At 40.9% G+C, this 6,306-nt stretch overlaps 1 pseudogene; it reads right to left on the bottom strand.

The window, feature by feature from the left end:
• Window positions 1–467: 467 nt before the first annotated feature.
• Window positions 468–5,446, bottom strand: LOC136472368 (putative ABC1 protein At2g40090; annotated as a pseudogene).
• Between the last annotated feature and the right edge of the window lie 860 nt (window positions 5,447–6,306).

Genomic DNA, 6,306 nt, shown 5'->3' with positions numbered 1-6,306 from the left:
ACGTGGATGGGATAACTGTGATAAGGATATTTCAGTCATTTCGCATCTGATTTTATGTGTATTATTTTTTTTAAATCGTTTAATCAAACTCTAAATAACGGACATTCAAACCAGGGACAAACTGCTCCTTCGTTTTAAAATAACAGAGGTAAAATTATAAAGTTGAAAAAATAAGAGTAAAATCACAATTGAACTTCTAGACAGGGGAAAAAAACACCATTTTCCCTAAAAAACGCCTTTTTCGTCTGTTGCTAAACCATCCCAGACCATTTCCCTCGACCACGGATGCACGGCGAAGATAACCAACCTCGCTTTGCAGTTGCCTTCTTGAATTGTTCTTGCTTCATCATAAAAAGTTAGGCAGCCGCAGTTGCCCCTTGAATTGGTGCTTCATTGTATAAGTACAGAGATTGCAGAGTAAAAAGGAAAAATTAATAATCTGCAGTTAATTTTCTTATCGAATCAAATTTGCTCCATAACAATGTTGATTCCCTTCCAAAATAACAGTTTTGCTTTTACATTTGTCCACGGCAGCAGTATGTATACTTGTATTCACCCATCAGAACGAAGGTATCAAGTATTGACCATGCAAAATGACCGATCATGGTCAGCCAATGGTCAACAAAAGAATCATGTATACGAAAAGAATGGCAATCTTCTAAGCAAAATGCCAAGTTTCGCTCTCAAAAAAAATATGGAACTACATGTCAACTTCGCAGTTCTACCGGTCAAAAGAGCTGCTGATACGCCTCACTGCTTTTAGCCAGGCAACAACTTCCTAAGTTGCATCACACATAGCATCAGCTTCAAACTAAAGTAATCGAGCTTCCAGCAGGACTTCCTCCAGCCATATCATCAATCCATCTAGAAAGGACCTCCTGTTCATCCTTTTAGCATCCAGCACAGCTTCAGAAGATACCCGTCCAATGATCATAAACGACTCCAAGAAGTGCCTCCAACCTGTCAAAGGAGGTCACAAGTTAACAATGGGGCCAAATCAATTTGCGTTAGTTTTTCACATCCCAGTTCCAAATATAAAACTTAAACAAGAGTAAAGATTGAATTTACACTTGGCATATAAAGGGAAAAGCTTGCATAGTGATAGGCTATTAGAATTGTTTAAAAAATGCATATTTATCCTCTGTAATCGATTGCTGATTACTGCCCACGCTACAGAAATTCCAAGCCCATGTAGCATCTATAATGAACAAACCCTCAAGCTCAATCCCATGCTTCCCTTTCTAAAAGCAGGTGGCTGTAAAAAAGTGAAAGGAAAAGCAATTTGGTAATAAAAGTAGCAGACCCAAACATTTATACTCTGGAAAAACGAGAAGAAATATATTTAACTAGATTGCTAGCACTTCTAAACGCTTACCAGGGCATGATTGACTGCACGTAAACAGTCATTTGTTTTAAGCATCAACAATATAACCCTCGGTAATCTTCTCAGCAGCTCCGAGATCTCAGTAAAATATAAGGAGGCGTAATTCTGGGCTCAAGAAATAAGTAATCGAGTAAGGACAGATACCAAGGACCTCAATGTCTACAAGACTCTACTGACAGGTTTATATAACCAAAAACTTGACAGACGGATCAGTCCAATTATCTAACAATAGGATACATGCTATAAAAGCAAGAAAATAATATAAAAATACAAAATAATATAACCAATGAACAAGGCGAATATCCACCTATATACTCTATATTGGGAACATCAAAGGCTTTAAACCCTAATAGTTGACGTGGGAAGTAGGTTTAGATTTCAAGTAAAACATTATCTAAGGAATATGTATTCCTTTCATCCCATTTTAGAGTGTGGGCTGCTATATGTATTTCAAGTAAAGTTTGTAGTCTGTTTTCTATCTGTTGATCATGTCAAGATTCGAAGACCTGTTAATTTGATGAACAACAATCAAACCACAATCAGCAATATCAGAGTCTTTCTAGAACTTCATGCTAGCTTCATGAGCTCATGGCCCTACAGATACTGTTATACTGTTTAACAACATAGTCCATTTGTATCATTGCATTTGCGGTGGTACCATGGATGACCATTGGGAACACAAAATTGTAGTACATCTATACCTGTAGTTCAGAATAATCAGTATTTTTTCCGTCTAGGACAAGATGATCAGGAGATGGGTCAATCACCCTTTTCCATGGCCTCATAGTGAGAACACCAGCAAAGAGTGCATGAAGATCCTCCCCAGCACCCAGTTTGACACTGTTCTCCTTAATTGCTTTTGCATCAGCAAAAACAAGCGCCTGAGTTGACCAAATGTCACAGAAAATATTTAGTACCAGCTACTTGTAATCAAAGAAATACTCCAGAAACTGTAATAGCATTGTTACCTTCCAAAGAGAAGCGTAGCTTATCCTAGTATTATAATCAAGCTCTTTGTAAAGTCCATGATCAAGAAGAACCAGTTGTGGCCTCTTCCAACCTACATTGAAGTCATATTTGTTAGGAACTTAGCCATTAAGTTTCAAAAAAAAAAAAAAAAACTAGCCATCATAATGCTTTGGATGACCTATCCGACACATAAAATGTTGGACAGAGAAAGGTGGTGTTGCCACATAGAAAGAACGACTTATGCAATAAAGAACCACTTTGCACATCTCACACACCTCCATCTCACTCAATAAGCATATTTTATTGTGGCATGAGGCAACCTGCCATTATTTATAGACAAGCTCTGCTAGTTATCTACGTAATAACTAGACATCAATACCATGCACTACTTTAAAACCCAAACTATGGAAGAATCATTCAGTTAATTGTCAAATTGTTATGTTTCAGACAAACGACATTCGATGTGTTTCAGTAAGTAAAAGGCATTCTACACGCATCTTTGGTTTAGTTTGAGATGCTGGATATAAAGGTTCTCACCAAAAAGTTTTCTGCTGTATTGTGGCATTGGTCGGACCATCACATTAGCAGCATGGGGATCACAATGAACAAAACCATGCTTGAAAATCATCTCAGCAAATGCTTTACTGACCTAGACATCTAAAAGAGGTGAGTATTTTATCACAGGCACGATTAATCAAATGGGTGTACTGTGGCAACTTACTAGGTTTGAAACATCAACAGGGTGAACTCCAATTGATTTAATGCCATTAACATCAGTTACCTCCTTGGCATCCATAAACTCCATGGTGAGAATTCTAGATGTGCTGAGATTCCAATAAACCTTGGGGGCATATATGCTACCAGCAATCTGAGGAGACAACCTTCTAAAGTTATCCAAACATTTTTCGCTGTTTTTGGCCTCATTCAAGAAATCCAGTTCCTGAGAATCATAACAGCAAGTTAGCACCAGCTCCAATCTTTCTATTATTATTTTTGTTCCCCCTAAATTGCATAAAAATTCAAGTTTGAAGTGCAGATACTATTGGAAAGAATATTGATTAGCACAAAACTTAATTTTAACAGGGCACAATCATAGCCATTAATAGACAAAAATTATGACAGATGAGAACAAAAGGTTAACTCATTTTGTAACAAACAAAAAGAAAGAATAAAATCCATGAGTCAATCACAAAGAACTTATATTTCCAGGCAAGACTAGGAAGGTACCTTAGGGGCACTTTCTCGAACTTCATCAACTAACCACCTGCATGGAAGCAGTTATTTGGCAACAATGCAAAATGAACTCTGCGTGAAAACTAAACAAGTAGCATTGCAATCAAGGATTTACAGTCACATGGACATAACATTAGGTTATGAGTTATGCATGCGAATCCGGCAATGCAACGAAGAGCTAGGGCCAACTATTCCAACATACAAATAGATATCAAGCTTGATGTAAGATCACGAAATATAACTGGCTGCCTCAAAAATAAGATGAATACGTGTATCTATTAGGAACTACATAAATAGTAAAACATATCATTATCCAATCTGGAATATTTACTCTAATTTAAATTTAAAAATTACAAAATATCCTTTATGGACAACACCAAACATGTCCTCAATTGTGTGCTGACTGGATAACCTGGGGGCTTGGAGACCAAAATTTCAATTTCAAATTGATAATTAAAGCTGTAAAGCTAAGTACATCCCGGATATTTACCACCTTGCTTGACTAACAATGGTGACAATCCTCTAGGGTACGCTTTATCTTGCTACTGGTTTGTGCACATTACTAAAAATTAAAAAATCAAACACTAGAAAGCAAACGAGATAACAAGAGAAAGATGCTACCTGTAGTCAAATGTAGGGAAAACATAATGCAGAGCATTCACTAACAAATCCACAGTGGCTATATCTACAACACCAGTATCCGTGAGGTGGTCATGCTGAACCTGGATATCAAGATAGGAGGATACAGTGTGAGGAAGAAAACAAGGTTAACTGCTATAATTTATTCAGGGCAGACCGCAATGTTTCTTAAAACAGAACCTTAACAGCAACTTTTTGCCCAGTGTGCGTTCGGGCAGCATGGACTTGTGCAAGGGAAGCACTTGCAAGTGGAACAGGATCAAATTCTGCAAAAACCTACACACACAAAAAGAAAGGAGAAAATGAAAAAATAAGGTCAGAGTTGTTTTCAAATTAACATGTCAACATGCTGTGCTCTGGTCAACCAATCCATTATTTGACGCTAGCATCAGACTCTAGGGCCGCTAAACATATAAGATCAATAATACACCATCAGTAATTTGCTCTGCACTTCAGCTCCTGCAGCCTTTCTACAGGCAGTTGTACTGTTCAAAACAGTAATGCAAAGACGATGCAGACAATACACTTACAGTTTCTGGCGATTCACCGAGATCCTTGGCGAACACCCCGCGGACCTGCTCGTAGGATGAGACCGGGCACCTCTTCAGCATCGATTCCCTCAGTGTCTGCACGTACTCCTCCGGCACGACATACTCCTAAAATAAGCAAACAAACACACCAACACAAACCCAGAGCAAAATATCAAGTTTTGTCATAGGCAAGTCACCAATCAGAGAATGATCGTATCAACATCATTCTACAATCGAATCACGCGCATCACTAGAAACAAGCCCAGCAGAGGCAAATTCCGTACCAGCTGAGCGATGTGCTGGCCGAGCTTGATGTAGATGCCGCCGTTGCGGAAGCAGAGCTCCTGGAGTCGGTTGGCGGAGCGGAGGTGAGCGTGGTGCTTGGCACTCTGCCACGCGGGCGTGCCCGGCTCGAGGCCCCAGAGGGACCACTTGTAGTCGAACGCGATGGTGGCGGCCGTGACGGAGTCGCGGAGGAGGCGCGGAGGCAGGTGCGCGCAGACCTTGAGCGTCGCGGCGGGGTCCTCAGAGGTGGCGACCGCGACCGCGCCGGCACCGGCACCGGCACCCAGCGACAGCGCCGCCGTCGCCGCGCGCCGCCACATGTGTCGGGAGCCGCGACTCCTCTTCCAAGATTCTCTTTCTTCCGCCGCAAGAAGTTCGGAGAGACGCGTCCGGTCCGAACAGTTTGGGGGGGGGGGGGGGGGGGGGGGGGGGGGGGGGGGGGAGTGGGGGGAGGCGGGGAGCGGGGACGGGGAGTTCTGCTTGCTGCCTTGCGATCTTGCCGACGGGATTCGTGTATTCGCGCGATCCGTCCGTGTTTGTACCGACGCCTCGCTGGCTCGATGCCACACTTCTCAAAGGTCAATTGCTCAATTTTTATTGTGCTTCTGAAAGGAAAATGTACCGAGGTGAATTCTGGTTCAGCCCCAGAGAAGTAGAGATCTTGCTTGGTTGCTTGATATAACTCCAAGACGCCGCTTACTTGCTTCTTCCTCTATTTTAGGCAAGCAAATGCAAGAATTGACCAATTAAGATCCTCTCTAAGTATTAGGTTCTCTAAATATACACATTGCAGCATTTTTATTTGTATAAATCTTGTGTTTAGCATTGAGTTGAGATATAAAAATATACATGGACTATGTAGGGATCTGTCTGTGGCATGTGTATCACAAACGTTTGTTACCCGTTTATGATGTGGGTTTCAAGCATGTTGCAACTCTCGTGAAGTTGAAATGAATAAATGGCATCCGTGAAGATTGGAAGCTCAAGTGATTTAAAATTGATTTTTCTTAAGTTAGGCCCTATTCGTTTCGCTGAAAAGACGGACTGAAAAATACTATTCACTGATTTAATGTGAGAGAAAAACATTATATCATAGCTGATAAATCGTGTTGATAAGTTCAAGTGAACAGGGCCGTAATATGATGATATTTGACTAGTTTATAGTGCTTAAGTTAACCCGTGTGAGATGTGGTGAGAGCTTTTTGTGGGAACTAACTTTGAGTGTAATGTGACAGGTCATACCGGACCAGTTGAAGGGTCGAGATG

This window comes from Miscanthus floridulus, chromosome 1 (assembly GCF_019320115.1).
Source record: "Miscanthus floridulus cultivar M001 chromosome 1, ASM1932011v1, whole genome shotgun sequence".
Taxonomy (NCBI): domain Eukaryota; kingdom Viridiplantae; phylum Streptophyta; class Magnoliopsida; order Poales; family Poaceae; genus Miscanthus; species Miscanthus floridulus.
Note: the sequence above shows the minus strand (reverse complement) of the source record. Positions and strands in the feature narration are given on the sequence as shown.